We start from the raw sequence: 16,116 nt of genomic DNA, 5'->3' as shown, positions 1-16,116 counted from the left end.
CCACACTCAAATAAAGGAACGATAAGGGTCAAAAGTATGCATGACAACAACACAAGATAGTTGGAATGCACTGGATCAAGAGTTTCAGTGTTAGTGTTAGTAGGATGAGAAGGATGCACTAGTTTCCTTTCCTTTTAACACAAAGTTGCAGTGACCAATCAATGTACAAAGAGTTGAAAGTCAGGGAAAAATAATTTGGAATACTGCAGTGTAAAGACTGCACCAATTCCCTAGCCTATATATTATAGTATGTTTTTATGTGCAGTATATTTTGCCCTGGAAAGTTTTGGGTTAATGAATTACCCTTACGTCACTGTTATTTTGATTCTAGATGTGTTGATTGACTGCCGTAGTGCAAAATTGGCTATGTTGTTGTGTGTATTGTGTCAAGTCTTGAAGGGTGTCCTAGTTACTGTCTGACACCGTTGCTTGCTACCAAGTTAGGATTAAATTATTGTTTTATTGAACTAAAAAGCTGATTTGATGACTAGGTCATTCCTAACTAATTGAATGGGTTGAGTAGGCTGATAGGGATGGACTTGGCTGGTGTGTAGTAGTTTTGAGTCTCCTTATAGCTGGAGTATTCCACTAAGTCTGTTAGTGAGTGTAATTTTGCGTGTAAATGTGTTTACCATATATGTCTGAGTTTTGGAGCGTGAGAATGTATGTTTTAAGTATTGGAATGGTTGGATTGGAGGTGGGTTTTGGGGTGCAGTGCAGTGCAGTAGCTTGACTAATTATGTGTGGCAATGTGTTTAGTTGGATTAATAAATAACTATTTTTTTAGAACCATTGTAGAAAATAACCATTATCATCAAAGCTCACAAACACATTAATATTAGTTATAACTGATTTTTTTACAAATTTTTATCTATAAATAATATTGCTTTTATTTAATAATTTTGTGACTTATCAATAAATTTTTACAATATGTAATGATGATTTTTCTTATAACGAAGATTATATAAAAAACAAGTTAAATAAGTTTGACCTACAATATATGAACCTATTTTATATATTTGTATTAATGTACTTTTTAAAATTAAGTAACATCTACAAGTAAATAACAAAATTCTTGTATAATTAAGATATATTACATTTTTATAACAAAAATTAATAATACAAAACAACATTAGTATTTCAATATATTTTTAATTTTTTATATTAGTTAAGATCAACTAACAAAAACAAAATTATGACCAAATGAATTAAAATGAAATTATAACTGCAATCAAAATCTCTTTTGTAACATCCCAAAAATATAGCATAAAACTATATATAAGTGTCATCATTTAATAATATGATAAAACAGTTACTGAAAATAAAGTTAACCTTACAGTTATTACAAAATAACCATAAAATTTAAAACTTTACAAAAGTCCTACACTATTCCAAAACTATGTACATAATCCGAACAATTATTAGGAAATTAGGATTATAACCGAATGGTTCATACAAAACTATTCACAAGACCGAGCGGTCTTGTACTAAGTCGTTCCTTCCAAGGACTGCTCCACTGAGAACTCCTCACCAACTGCTCACACCCACAGGGTGATCATTGCAAAAGAATAACTGAACAGGAAATATGGACAAAAGCAAGAAATAAGGGTAAGCTAATGTAATTTAATTGTATATACATACATACATTTCGCACAAGTCTAAACAATGCAAGGCCGAACACTACAACATACCAAAACTGAATACAAGCAAATATATGCTAATCAAATACTCAGGTAGTTATGACCGAACACCATAATTCATGCATAGACTGAACACCTTAATTCATACATAGACCGAACACCTTAATTCATGCATAGGTCGAACACCTGACTTGACCATCCGGAGTGTATGAATGTGTAGCTACAGGCATTCATGCACTTGTGGTGGTGAAACAGCAAGATCCCTATCAAGCTACCTCATAAGGTTAGTTCAGTGAAGATTACCTCGAAACCCTGAGATTAAAGGACCTCCTGCCATTCTCACACATGAGTTACTCCTCTCTACTTGAGAATGAGTAATCACAGAATATCAGCATAAACGCCAGCTTAGCACGATACCCACATTCATACTTTAAAATTCCAATACCGTCCACGAGACATTTCTCCTTGGAATTCTCTTCCACATTACTTTGAAAACATAAATCCTCATCCATTAACATAGCATGTCATTTACCAATCATATACTCAATCATAAGATTGAATACCCTGTGAACTTTGAAGACCGAACAGTTTCTCACCATCCAGGACTGGACCGAACAGTCTATAACAGACAAGACCTAACAATTTATCGAACACTAACGAAGGACGACTACTAGGGAAAGTCTAACACTATATTAAAGTTGAGTACTAAAACTAAGTTGAATACCAAGACTAAACCGAATGCTAGTATAAAACCGAATGCTAACACTAACATAACTGCTAGTATAAGACCGAGCGCTAACACTAAAATAACTGCTAGTATAAGACCGAGCGCTAACACTAACATTAAATGCTAGTATAAGATCGAGCAATAATACTAACATAACTACTAGTATAAGCCCAAACGCTAACACTAGCATAACTGCTAGTATAAGACCGAGCGCTCAACTGTGCACACTCCGCGTTCTGCATAATTCTGTAGAATTCTGCAGAATTCTGCAGAATTACGAAAAACACCAGCATTTACCCAAAACCAAATATTTTTCCAACTTCTAATCCTACAAACATGATTTCTACAACACTTCAAACCTATCTATGAGTACCTCAACATCTCTAACCTTCCTTCACCAAATTTCACCCAAAAACACACCTAGAAATCTGCATAAACTCAACTCAAGAACCCAAAATCAGATTTTACCATTTATGCATTTTTTACCATTTTAATGATTCTAACAAGTCACAATGCACTTGTTCAAACTCACCTCACTGCCAAAAATCACTCCCAACCTCTAACTCTCCTTTTCACCCTCTCGCTTCCTCAAATTGATATTGGTCGAACACTTTTTCTGCATAATACTCCCCAAATCCAGTTCACAGAGTTCGGTCCTCACATTCAATCGAAAACAGAAATTCAACATACATTTAAATTAATCATACAATTCATTACAAACATATAAACATACAAGTTAAATTATTTAGCTTCCCTTACCTTAAAATAGTTTGACCAAAGGAAAACCTTCACTGAATTGGCTAACCCACAAGCACAAACACAACCTACAAATCTTTGGATTGGGGAGAAAATACCATCCGCCGAACCAGAACTAAGAATTAGACTCAGAGGAGGTGAAGAAGGACACATGCAAGCAGAACACAGCTTGCATGCAATGTGCAGAAAACACCAAGAACAAGAGAAACCACTTAGCAGTGATTAAACCTGTAACGAAGAGAAGATTCAGCAGCTCCAAACTGTAGAGGTACTCATATTTGAACTGTTGGAAGAACAACACAGCTTGAATCAGTGGAAATCTAGAGAGAATTTGTAGAGAGAAGAAGGAGAAAATGAAAACTCAGAAACTTGGAGAGAAGAAGTGCATGCAAAGAATGACACAAAATTTTAAAAATTTCATTTATATACTACCGTAAAAAACCGATCGGTCCACTCAAATGCATACACCTGTCTTCCCACTTTCTCTGAATTTTTTAGTTCTTACATCTTTTGCCACAAATAAATTTATTCCTTAAACTAAAGATCGATGGTGCTTAACGTCATTATTTAAAAGAAATAATAATGAACAAATTTTTTTTGTTTAAGTAACCTTAAAATGGCTATTTAATTAAGCGACATCACTCCAGCAAAAATCATTTTGTTCATGTTTAACCACTTAAAAAAAACAATTAAAACAACCATTACCTAACTTTTTAATATGTTTCCTTAATCTTACAAAACTCTATTTTTTTTCCTATTTCAGTGAATCACTAGTATAATTAGGGAAATGATAGCGGTTATTTTCGCTGATAGGCACCGGTGTGAACTCAGATTCAATTCAATAAAGCATTCTCCGTTAGGGTAAATTACCCCTTTCTTCTCCGTTACAAAGCCTCAGTCCAAGCATTCTCATCATCGCCGCATCCGCCTCCGCCACCTCAATCGCCGCTGCCTCTGTCGCTTCTCCTCCTCCTTCGCCACATCCTCCGCATTCACCTCCGCGCCCTCCGCATCCGCCTCCGCCACAAGGCCCCCATCCCTGCGTTGTTCTTCTCCGTTACAGAGCCTCAATCCCAGCATTCTCATCATCGTCGCTTCCTCCTCCGCCACCTCAATCGTCGCTACCTCCGTCGCTTCTCCTCCTCCTCCGCCGCGCCCTCCGCATCCGCCTCCGCCATGCTGATATTCTCCTCCAGCCGCCGCATCTCATCAGAGATTGTCCACTCCTTGTCCACCACCGTCGTCACTGCCTCAGTCATCGACACGCTGCCGCTATTCACGTTCTCCTCTGTCACGTGCTGCTCTTCCTCCGCCGTCGCCAACTGCGCGATATGCCTCTCCTTTCTCTTCATCGCGTGCTCTTTATGGAAACGTTGGCAGATTTGGGGCTGGTAGTGGTGTGGTTTAGTTGTGGGAGGAACCTGGGTGACATTCGTGGGGTAAGGAAGAAGCAGCAATGGAATGGAGGGAGAGAAGAAATGAGTAATGGAATCAGGAGGGAGAGAAGAAATGAGTAATGGAATCAGAAATTAGAAGTAGGGTTTGTATACTGTTACCTCGGGTAGACCTCTGGCCGAGGCATAAACACCCTTCGCAGGTACCAATGGGATTTGACAGACTTGGGACAGACTCTTAGGCCTCGGTTCTGTGTAGAACCGAAGCACTATATCACTGTCAGACCAAAACTCAGTTTTACAGAGGGTCAGATGTCTTTTTTGACATAGTATTAGGCATCGGTTATACTTTGGTCCGAGGTAATATGCACTACATGCTTCGGTTCTACAAAAACCGGGACATATAAGTTCGTCTAAACTATGATATTGCCACCACTTTCGAATATGTTTCGGTTTTGCTTTGATCGAGACCTATTAGGCGAGTTAAAAAGCCAATATTTTACCAGTGAATCCTCAACTTCTTTTCTTATGTGAAAGTGTAATTCAATTATAAAATACATTAATGATTATCTTTAGCAGAGTCTAGGAGACAATTTCTGTAACAGACTTTTCAATGACAAGATATAATTATTACAAATATCTATCGCTAAAACATTATGAATTTGTTTTATAAAGATTTTGACGATAATTTTCTCAACAAATTAATTTATTAGAAAACCTATCACAAAATTAACAATAATGTCACGTAATCCATCACATTTTGTGATGAATTTAATGTAGTCAGATGAAAAAGTTATTTTTTGCACTGAGAATGATGTTTTGTCTTCTAAATTTTGGGTTACCACGGACGTCTTTCTCGCTACAAAGCTGCAATCACAAAACATGTGATGTATTTCTTAATAAATTTAAAATAACATTATAAAATTAAAGAAAAAATTGAACACGTGATATGTTGAACAAATATAATATTGTAAGACGGGCAAATATGGCATAAAAACGCTGAGATCATATTAAAATAGAAATTTCATACAAAATACATTAATTTCACGCCACTTTTGATAATATAATAATATGTATTTCACTTTTAAATTAAAAAATAATATAAATATAATGAAAATATTATTTTTTTGTTAGTGTCAAATGAATATAATTTTGACATGTGAATATCACCCCTCATTAAAATATTTGTCACAAATCCACAGAAACTTACTGTCTTTGAAATAGTTTTTAAAATCTTTAGGAAATTTTAACTATAAACCGATTAGTATAAACAAAATAACCTTTCACAACGAAGATGAAAATTTAAGTCAGAATTCCTTTGAAGTTTTTAATTCAGAAGGTGCAAATGGATACTATTTGTTGTTGACAAGAGTAGGTGATACACGTTTGCATAGTAGATAAATCAATCTTTATAATAATTCATCCATAAAAAAATATATAGACACTTTAGGTAAGATAAAAAATCACACCTTGTCTTCTAGTGAGATTTTGCCATGCCGAAAATGTGTGTAGCGTGGGTCAAAATTAGAATAGGATTAGCATTTAAAATATATATATGGAGTTAATGACTTCTGCGTAAGATTGAATTTGATTGGCACAGTAAGTTCTATATGTTTATCCGAAGTAGAAATTACACATCTTAAAAACATGACATCTATAATATAATTTAATTTACGGTTAAGAACGCGTGCGAAACTTGTGTTGTTGTATTGGCTTTAGGATGTTCGTAGATAGAACAGAGTTTGCATTATATATAGAGAAAAACTAATGAGGTTTCATCAAAGTGAAACAACATATCAATATACATTGAGTGGTTAAGGAAGAAAAACAATGGAGTGCAAGAGTGAAGAGCGTATCTCAAAACTCCTTGGAGCTCAAACCCATGTTTGGAATCACATTTTCAGCTTCATAAATTCCATGTCCCTCAAATGTGCAATTGATTTGGACATACCTGACATCATACACAAGCATGGTGAACCCATGCCACTCTCAAAACTCACTGCTTCAGTATCACTCCATCCTTCCAAAGCCAACTGCATCTACCGGTTGATGCGAATCTTGACCCATTCTGGCTTCTTCTCTGAAGTCAAGGTGAACGAGAATGACCTTGAAGTGGGTTATGTGTTGACTGATGCATGCACTCTATTACTTAAGGACAACCCCTTGAGTATGACACCTTTCTTGCATGCCATGCTTGATCCAATTTTGACAAAGCCGTGGCATGAATTGGCTACATGGTTCAGGAATGATGATCCCTCGCCATTCCACACAGCACATGGGATGAAAATCTGGGACTACGCTGGGCGTGATCCAAAACTGAATCATCTTTTCAATGATGCGATGGCAAGTGACGCTGAATTGGTTGGCAACGTGGTTATTGAGAGGTGTGGGGGAGTGTTCAAGGGGTTGGAGTCAGTTGTTGATGTTGGTGGAGGCACAGGTACCATGGCAAAGGCAATTGCCAAATCATTCCCTCACTTAGACTGCACCGTGTTTGATCTCCCACATGTTGTTGCCGACTTATAAGAAGCTGACAACTTAAAATTTGTTGGAGGTGACATGTTTGAGTCAGTTCCTCCTGCAGATGCCGTTCTATTGAAGGTAAAATTTTCTTCAAAGTTGATTATTAAATAGTTTTTGTTTTGGAAATTGGCCCCTGATTGAGTTTATTGATGATGCAGTGGATATTGCATGACTGGAATGACGAGCAGTGTGTGAGAATACTGAAGAAATGCAAGGAGGGAGTAAAGAGGAAGGTGATTGCGATAGACATGGTGTTGGAGAGTGAAAAGCTTGATTATGAATCAACTAAAACACAGCTCATGATTGATATGGTTGTCATGGTGTTGTATCCTGGAAAAGAGAGGACCGAGAAAGAATGGGCTAAGATAATTTTCTCTGCTGGTTTCACTGACTACAAGATAACTCCACTGGTGGGTTTGAGGTCTCTCATCGAGATTTATTCCTAACACTTTACTTCTTATGGACTGTACTGTGTGGCATATTATTATATAACTCCACTTGAATTTCAGCACCACTTCGTCAATAAAGGCCCTTTCATTGCGTGATGGAATGGATTCAATGAAATGCTTTTTCTAATTTCTTTTTTAACTCTATTGTCTCTATCCTTTTCCCTATCCGTATCATTCGTCTTCTGCCTTTTATTTCGCGTTTGTGTTCACACGACTTTACCTGTACTTATCAGTACAATAGAGTTGGCATGTTAAATAATTGTATTGTTCACACCACTATACCAGTACTTATCCGTACAATAGAGTTGGCATCTCAAATAATTGTATTGTTTGATTGGATCTCAGTGGTTATTTTGATGTAAACTCATGATTTCTTTAATATTTATGTTTTTCTATTAATATTAGTATTTTATTTCCATACTTAATGTTGAGAACAGAGGCATAAAAGGAGAGGATTTTGCCTCGGTTCATCCTTAACCGAAGCAGTAAAGTTTTTGGTTTTTTAATTTTTTTTTTCGTAGGACTTTATGTATCGGTTCCCTTGAACCGAGGCAGTATGTCCCACTCTACTGCCTCGATTGTAGCTGGAACCGAGGCAGTAGACTTTTTTTTTTCTCATCCGCAAGACTTTCTGCTTCAGGTGTGACCATAACCGAGGCCGTAAGGGGTCTTTCTACTTCGGTTATGACCTGAACCGAGGCATATATCCTTGTTTTTTTTTTAAAATGAAGTCTATTTCTGCAACATTCCAACCACAGAAACATACCTGCATATATTTTTATAGCCAGAACAGTCCAGAATAATGCAGAAACGTATATTTTAAATGAAAATTATATTAAAACATAAATATATTGAATGGAATCATAAATCAACTTCTTAGAAGCATAAATCAATCCAATGTAATCATAAATCAAGTTTCAAGCATAAATCAATGCAATGTATAAAGTTAAACTTATAATAATGTAGAAAAGCATAAAACAACTTAGAAACATAAACTTAGAAACATAAACTTAGAACTTACTATATCCTAATATCTACTACATACTATTATATAAATGAATTACATATTTAGCAAGTGTTTTCCTCACAAGTTGAATTGACTTCTCTGGAATTGGAGCAGTCCTATTAAATCTCTGCATAAAACACAATGATTTCAATTAGTGTATATGAAATCCAAACTATAGAGAAAATAAAATTCAAACCTAAATATTACCGTTTCCCATCCACTGCTGTAATGTGCACGAATGATGGTCATCATCCAAAACATAACGTAGTAACCACATTCATATGACCCCATTTGTCTATTACACTACAATATATCATCATAATTATAAAATGTTAAGTAACATCATTTGAATGGAACCAAATGTAACAAAGTATGGACTAAAATACCAAACCTTAAGGGCAACCCATGCAAGCTTTTTAGCTGTAGCAGTAGATCTCCCAGATAACATCATATGTGTTGCAAGGGAACTATTAAAAAAATTCCTTTAGCATACATTTATATAACAAAAAAGTCGAAACATTGAGATTCTTACCAATCTACTACATGTCTAAGAGGGCTGGGAGGAGACTTCTGCAATGAACAAAACCAGACAGCAGTGTTCTCCGGTATGGAGATCACAAGTAGCTACCAATGACACCTGAAATTGGTAATAACTTATGAATCATATACCAAAATTAATAAATGAATGTGTTGAAGTTAACAAACTTCACTTACCCATGTATATAAGGGAGAAAATATATCTCCTTCCCCATTCCAAAGCAAGTGGTGATGTATGTTTGGATATCATCAAATTTATTTCTTTCATGAGTCATAGAGGGGTCAATGAACCCATATACATTGTTGAACCCCTTCTTGTTACTAACATCAAACATATACCTACAATGAAGAAATAATTTGATATAAGTAAGTTGATAAAATATAATTATATAAAAAAGTTTTCATAAACTTACATCATCCACAGCTGAATGAGTGTAATATTAATTTCTTCTCTACCCGACGCAAGCTCCCTAACATCTTGATGATGCAAGTACAATGGGATCTGAGCTTCTCTTCCAAATGTAGTAGAATCCTAGTTTACATTCATCGGCACATCTGAAATGATTTTAGCAAGCTCGTCTAACGCACCAAGAGGGTCATCCTCAGATAAATGAGTCTTCTTCGGTGTAGGACTTCCCTCTTGACCTATCTGCTGTTAACTGCAAAAATGGTTATGTTATAACGTCAATTAGAAGTAAATATTAAAATTGAGAAGTATATAGTACGAGTGTTTACCGGGGGATTAGATACATCACCAACCAAATGTCTAGGCTAGGCGACAAAGGACTTAAATGCTTCTTCCATAGTGAAGAACTCATCTGTAGGCACAGGAAGAACGGCATCCGCTATGACAACTTCATCCACCGTGACCATGAACTCATCTTCTGAAAGTTGTACACCATGCACTACAGTGGCTGTCTCATAAACTGTACCACGAGCCACTAGCATGGTCCCAGTATCAGAAAGAATATATAACTAACATGGACGAGTTTCATCCATGTCATCCCTTGGGGCACCGGCAGCTGAACAACTTCCTTTACCGCTTCTACCTGTCAAATTAAATGTTAGGTTATGCAAAAAGTAAATTAGTAACCAAAAATAAATAACTTTACCTATAGGGGGCACAACATGTTCCGCTACAGGAGATGGCGGAGGACGATTGCCATAATCCTCATAATGCTGCTGGAACTGGCGCACAACCATTTCAGCAACTTCATCATACAACTCTTCTTGAACCTTCTTTGTGATCTCCTGCGTCATCTCTTTTCTTTTGTCCTCCTTCATCTTTTCGTATGAATATGGACGCGAGGAAGACCCAAAAAACTGTCGTATGCCTATGTCAGTCCCAGCATCACGCACCCGTCCTGGGTGCTCAGGTCGTCCAATAGTTGTGGCAAGAATATCTTGACGACCTTCTTGTGTGAATTGACCTTGGGAGCTCTGCTCAACCAAGGAGTCCTGTCACATAACAAAAGTTCAAAATCATTGGAAAGATCTATGTAATATTTATAACAAAATTAATGTAAAAATATAAGAAATGACATCTTACAATTCTTTCAGATATTTCTCTAGCACACTCGGAAGTGTAGGAGCCTGATGGTCTTATACGGGCTAACTTCCACTTGTCGTGCCGAGATGGTGGTGAAGGAGGAGGAGGAGGGTCACCACCCTCAGAAAGTGGAACTCTACTATCTGACTTCTGCTTCATTATTTTTTCTTCAAGCTTCCTATATCCACCACGAGACAGTAGGTGTGGATTTTTATTCTGAGCGCTTATTCCCTGTGCTTTTGACCTTTTTTCCTGTGACAAAATGAAACAATTGTCATAGTAGAGAATTATGAATGATGAATTGAATGATTTTACTGCACTTACCTGCCACGCCTCGGATGAACGAAGCTCTACAAACTGACGCCATGTTTCTTCGTCAATTGCTGAATATTTGGAACATGGATTTTCATTACTTTTTGGTCCAAATATATATCTAGACGTCAATTTTGTCTTAAACCCTCGAAATCTTTCTGCAATTACAGATAAACACTTATTCCTTAAGCTCTCGACGTTTGGCATATCAAATGTTATCTGCAACAAAGAAAGTAATAACCTTATATCAATACAGATTTATCAATATAATGAATATAGAATTTGGAGTAATATTGCTTAACTTACTAATAGATCTTGCCAGATGAGATTCTGATCAGCCTCAGAAACATGGTCAAAGGATGAAGTAAGTATAGAGATACGATCACGTGCTAGTACTCCAAGGTACGACCTAAATACATCTGCATTTGGGCCAGATGCAACTCCAGTGACCACGTCAATAATGACAGGTGTCCTCTCACCTGCATTTCTTCTAAGTATAAGCTGTCGTAACCTCGTTGCTCCTCTCGTCCGTCTAGAAGTGGTGGGGACTTTATCGTCTGACGAATGAGGTGACTCAGCCATATATCTGTCACAATAAATAAGATGAAATATAAATAAAACACTTATAAAATAACATATATTATTTAACAAAAGCCATAAATATTTACACAAACATGAAATTCATACATAATCATATGGATTGGTCATATATATATTCCCTCATTGTGATCTTCTCGTATTGCTTGTATATCATCAATTAGAGGGTCGTCATCCAAATTTATTGTCGTTTTAAATGGATGGTTGTCAGCGATATGAAGATTACTTAGATTCTCTTCTTTATCTTCAATTTGCCTTTTTCCTTGGAGAGCAACATACCAATGGTCAGACGCAGGATCTTTGACATAAAAAACCTGACTTGCTTGATATGCCATGATGAACGGTTCGTCTCTATAACCAATCTTTCGAAAATCAACAAGTGTCATACCAAATTCATCTATTTTGACACCACTCTTATTGTCTACCCACTTACATTTGAAGAATGCAACGGAAAACTTAGTGTAATCAACTTCCCATATCTCTTCAATTTTACCATAATATCTCATGGATCCAACTACAGGATTTTGATCTTTAGATGTGGAGAACTGTAGCGACTCAGCTTCTAGACTGATGCCACTATTTTGTACTATGCTTTTATCATCCAAAGTCTATGTATAGAATGTGCAATTATTTGCTAACCACAACAAAGTCTCAGAGGACCGTGATTCTTTCGAAACTTCAGATTTGAACCAGGACAAGAATGTTCTGTTATGCTCCATCAACTGCCATTTCTCTGATTGTCGTGGATAGTTGTCCTTTACAACGGCTTTGTGTGCTTCCAAAAATGGGATCACTTCATCTGTGTTGTTTAATATGTCCAGATGTGCTTGCATCAATTCTTCACGACTTTTCGTCACCACATTCACACCTCAGATGCTTTTACTTGTAGAATATCTACTCAACCATGATGTCCGAGGGACTCTTATCGGATTTGCTTTAGTCATATACTCAGAGAAAAACTCAATACTTTCTTCAGCAATATATCTTTCAATCATTGAACCTTCTGGACGATATTGATTTTTGACGTACCCTTTCAAAAACTTCATATAACGCTCAATAGGGTACATCCATCTTAAGTATACTGGTCCACACAACTTTATTTCTCTGACCAAATGAACAAGTAAATGCACCATGATGTCAAAAAAGGATGAAGGGAAAAACATTTCTAGTTGACACAAGATGATGATAATTTCGCTTTGAAGTTCATCTAACTTTGTAGGATCGATGACTTTACTACAAATTGACGAGAAAAAATGAGCACAATCGAGTTATGGCCTGCCTAACTTTTTTGGGCAAAATTCCATGAATTGCCACTGGTAACAACTGTTGCATTAAGACGTGGCAATCATGAGACTTCAGTCCAACAAGCTTTAAGTCCTGCATTGACACTAAGCTCTTGATATTTGAAGAGTATCCTTGTGGTACCTTGATACTCTTTAAACAAAGACAAAAACTTATCTTCTCTTGTTTGGACATTGTGTAACATGCAAGAGGCAAATAAGTACGTTTACCAATCTCTATTGGTGCCAACTCTTCTCGAATCTTCATGTCAACCAAATCCAAACGCGCATTCACTCCATCTTTTGTTTTTCCCTGGATGTTTAGTAGTGTACCAATCAAGCTATCACAAACATTTTTCTCAACATGCATGACATCTATGCAATGTCTAACATCTAACTTTGACCAATATGGAAGATCAAAGAATATTAATTTCTTCTTCCAAGGGGTCGTTACAGAAGACTTCTTTGACGTTTTCCCAAATATATGATGTACTCTATTAACTTTCTCAGCAACTTCAAGTCCAGTAAGTGGACTGGGTGCATTGTCTTTCTCTTGTTCTCCATTGAATGCTTTCTTTAACCTTCGATATGGATGAATTAGATTGCAAAAATCGCTGATGACGCATATACACTGTCTTCCTTCCGTGGTTTAATTGTTGAGTTGCAGTGTTTTCTTCACATATAGGACATGCTTTATGACCCTTCACACTGTACCCCGACAAATTACCGTAAGCTGGGAAGTCATTAATGGTGCAAAATAACATGGCATGCATCATGAAAGTTTCTGAAGCAAAGGCATCAAATATTTCAACCCCATCAACCCACAACAACTTCAAGTCTTCAACTAGTGGCCTTAGATAAACATCGATGTCATTTCCAAGCTGCTTTGGACCAGATATCAACATTGACAACATCATGTACTTTCTTTTCATGCACAATTCAAGAGATAAGTTGTAAATTATCAGTATAACGGGCCAACAACTGTGATTGGTACTTAAATTACCAAATGGATTCATTCCATCAGTAGCTAAGTCAAACCTAAGATTTCTACATTCTTCACCAAATTGGGGGAATTCTTGATCAATAATTTTCCATTGCTTTGAATCAGCTGGATGACGAAGCAGCCCATCAGTTTTTCTCTCATCTGCATGCCATCTTAGGTTTTTAACATCTTTGGGATTCGCGAACAAACGCTTAAGTCTGGCAACTAGTGGAAGGTACCAAACTATTTTCAAAGTAGAACCATTCTTTTCTGTGTGACCACCACCTTCACCGTTGTTTTTTGACTTGTATCGTGATAACCCACATTTTGGACACTTTATCAAAACTTCATTCTCATTCCTATATAATATGCAATCATTCGGACATGCATGTATCCGTTTATATTCCATACCCATCGGACAAAGAATTTTTTTTGCATCATAATTACGATTGGGTAACGTATTTCCATCTGGCAGCATTTCATTCAACAACGACAACAATTCTGTAAAACTCTTATGACTCCATCCATTGCTCGCCTTTAAATTCATGAGCCTTAACACCGTTGACAACCGTGTGAACTTAGTTGAACCCGCATACAAAGGAGTCTCCGCATCAGTGACCATCGTTTCATACACATGCGCTTGGGCAAAAGCTTCTGCACCAACATCGCGGATCATGTCCTCTAAGTTGTCTTCTTCTGCTTGATCTTCCATATCCATTGTGGAATCATAAACATTTTCAGTTGGAGAGACAGTTGGAAAGTCTGTTAATTCGCCGTGCCATATCCATGTTGTATAACTTCGTATGAAACCATCACAGATAAGATGTTCCCTAATATCAGTTGCGTTCAACTTCCTCCCATTCAAACAGTTCACACAGGGACATCTGAACTTCACTTCATCATCACCACTTGTACTCGCATTACGTTGCGCAAACTCTATAAATTCTTCTACCCCTCTCTCGTACTCAGTGCTGATGCGTGGTAAATTAATCCACCCTCTATCCGTACGCATGTTTACTGAAATTGTTTACACAATTTCAATAATCTTGAATGATCACTTTGATCGTGTTTGTATTCAAGGTGTGACCCTATCCCATTCAAGAAGATTCACTTTTTTTAGTTTATTAAACATATCAATTTTAAACAGCATATCTTAAATTTCACGAAATTTTGCCAGCATTTCGCATTGGTCTTCAGGTTACACGAAATGAAAGTGATTATAAATCACAATCAAATATGCACCCGAAGATCAATACAAAACACAACAATAAATTTTCATGAATTTAAGATATGTATATTAAAATTGATATGTTATAATAAACTATAAAAAGTTATTACTCTTCTTAAACTGTGCAGCCGGACAATTCAAGATTCAATACTTATAAATTATTATTACCATCTCCTTTGTATTCATTTTTAAAAAGTACATTTGTTTAGAAAAATCTGGAGATAGTAAATAATTTATGTATTGAATCTCAAACGGGAATCTAAGGCTAATTACAAACAAGAATATATCCAAACAAACAAATAATTACATATGTTACATACAACATCAAATAAAAGCAAAGGACTATTAAAATCACCACAGACAAATATTAGTCGAATACTATTAAAAGCAACTATGAAATGTTTTTCATAAGTATTAAAATTTTAAATTTAGTCACGAGTTAATTTAGAGTTTTTCATATTATAAATTGCATTACCCCATTTAAATAGTAAAATTCTCATCTCTTTTATTCTCTTTGATAATGTACATTTTCGTTCCAACCTCTTAAATTAACCTCTTACTTCTTTACCTAATTTTCTTAACCACTTACCACTCTCAGAGTAGTTTTTTTATTTAATTATAATTAGAAGTAATTAGAATGACTCATATAAGTGAATTGGTAAATATAACTTTAAGACTTAAAAGTATTTTTTTTCCTTATATGTTATTTAATTTATTTTTATTTAATGTAAAATTTTTAATTCATATTTTTATTTTTGTAAATTTTAAATAGTGTATTCAGAATATCTGCATAGGGTATTCTAATGTAATAGGGTATTTTTCTTCTATATCTGCATGCCAATGTTGATTCCATTTTCGTCCAATATGGTTCTATTTTTTAAAATTGTACAGAGTAAGTCCCATTTTGTTTCATTTTTTGTGAATTATGTGATAGCCGACCAACTGGGCATGTGAGGTTCTCAAGCAATATTCGAGGTTCCACATGCGAGACACCCTAAAATGGTTGGAGAAATGGGGCTCTTGATTTAGAAGGAAATGGTGAGAAGAAAAAACAAAAGAATATTCAATTTCAAAGCTTATCATTTTTGTCTTGACAGCAAAGGCAGGTAAAAAATAACAAAAAACAAAGAAAAGAT

General features: G+C 35.9%; 1 pseudogene; it reads left to right on the top strand.

Moving 5' to 3' along the window:
• Positions 1 to 6,300: 6,300 nt before the first annotated feature.
• LOC108339797 (probable O-methyltransferase 3) lies at positions 6,301 to 7,628 on the top strand (annotated as a pseudogene).
• Positions 7,629 to 16,116: the final 8,488 nt, after the last annotated feature.

Source organism: Vigna angularis, chromosome 5, assembly GCF_016808095.1.
Source record: "Vigna angularis cultivar LongXiaoDou No.4 chromosome 5, ASM1680809v1, whole genome shotgun sequence".
Classification (NCBI taxonomy): Eukaryota; Viridiplantae; Streptophyta; class Magnoliopsida; order Fabales; family Fabaceae; genus Vigna; species Vigna angularis.
This window is presented reverse-complemented; position numbering and strand designations above follow the sequence as displayed.